This window comes from Carettochelys insculpta, unplaced genomic scaffold, assembly GCF_033958435.1.
Source record: "Carettochelys insculpta isolate YL-2023 unplaced genomic scaffold, ASM3395843v1 scaffold_0125, whole genome shotgun sequence".
Taxonomy (NCBI): domain Eukaryota; kingdom Metazoa; phylum Chordata; order Testudines; family Carettochelyidae; genus Carettochelys; species Carettochelys insculpta.
The window spans coordinates 17,501-19,306 of NW_027439162.1; positions in this window are offsets into that span (position 1 = coordinate 17,501).

Sequence of the window (1,806 nt, forward strand, 5' to 3'; positions counted from 1 at the left end):
TTGACCTGTTGTCCCTGCCGGACTTAGAAAATTTTTCTCTCCCGCCTGGGACCGGGGTTGACCTGTTGTCCCTGCCGGACTTAGAAATTTTTTCTCTGCCGCCTGGGACCGGGGTTGACCTGTTGTCCCTGCCGGACTTAGAAATTTTTTCTCTGCCGCCTGGGACCGGGGTTGACCTGTTGTCCCTGCCGGACTTAGAAATTTTTTCTCTGCCGCCTGGGACCGGGGTTGACCTGTTGTCCCTGCCGGACTTAGAAATTTTTTCTCTCCAGCCTGGGACCGGGGTTGACCTGTTGTCCCTGCCGGACTTAGAAATTTTTTCTCTCCCGCCCGGTACCGGGGTTGACCTGTTGTCCCTGCCGGACTTAGAAATTTTTTCTCTGCCGCCTGGGACCGGGGTTGACCTGTTGTCCCTGCCGGACTTAGAAAATTTTTCTCTCCCGCCTGGGACCGGGGTTGACCTGTTGTCCCTGCCGGACTTAGAAATTTTTTCTCTGCCGCCTGGGACCGGGGTTGACCTGTTGTCCCTGCCGGACTTAGAAATTTTTTCTCTGCCGCCTGGGACCGGGGTTGACCTGTTGTCCCTGCCGGACTTAGAAATTTTTTCTCTGCCGCCTGGGACCGGGGTTGACCTGTTGTCCCTGCCGGACTTAGAAATTTTTTCTCTCCCGCCCGGTACCGGGGTTGACCTGTTGTCCCTGCCGGACTTAGAAATTTTTTCTCTGCCGCCTGGGACCGGGGTTGACCTGTTGTCCCTGCCGGACTTAGAAAATTTTTCTCTCCCGCTCGGAACCGGGGTTGACCTGTTGTCCCTGCCGGACTTAGAAAATTTTTCTCTCCCGCCTGGGACCGGGGTTGACCTGTTGTCCCTGCCGGACTTGGAGCCCGAGGAGGGGATCGGCCACCAGGTAAACCTCCGCTGAAAGCGGCCACGGTTTACCTGGTGCCCGGGGAGCGAATCGGACACCAGGTCAACCTCAGCTGAAGCGGCCGGGGTTGACCTGCTGTCCCTGCCGGACTTGGAAAATTTTTCTCTCCAGCCTGGGACCGGGGTTGACCTGTTGTCCCTGCCGGACTTAGAAATTTTTTCTCTCCCCGCCTGGGACCGGGGTTGACCTGCTGTCCCTGCCGGACTTGGAGCCCCAGGAGGGGATCGGCCACCAGGTCAACCTCCGCTGAAAGCGGCCACGGTTTACCTGGTGCCCGGGGAGCGAATCGGACACCAGGTCAACCTCTGCTAAAGCGACCGAGGTTGACCTGGTGCCCGGGGAGCGAATCTGACACCAGGTCAACCTCTGCTAAAGCGCCAGAGGTTGACCTGGTGCCCGGGGAGCGAATCGGACACCAGGTCAACCTCTGCTAAAGCGGCCGGGGTTGACCTGCTGTCCCTGCCGGACTTAGAAAATTTTTCTCTCCAGCCTGGGACCGGGGTTGACCTGTTGTCCCTGCCGGACTTAGAAATTTTTTCTCTCCCGCCTGGGACCGGGGTTGACCTGTTGTCCCTGCCGGACTTAGAAAATTTTTCTCTGCCGCCTGGGACCGGGGTTGACCTGTTGTCCCTGCCGGACTTAGAAAATTTTTCTCTCCCGCTCGGAACCGGGGTTGACCTGTTGTCCCTGCCGGACTTAGAAAATTTTTCTCTCCCGCCTGGGACCGGGGTTGACCTGTTGTCCCTGCCGGACTTGGAGCCCCAGGAGGGGATCGGCCACCAGGTCAACCTCCGCTGAAAGCGGCCACGGTTTACCTGGTGCCCGGGGAGCGAATCGGACACCAGGTCAACCTCAGCTGAAGCGGCCGGGGTTGACC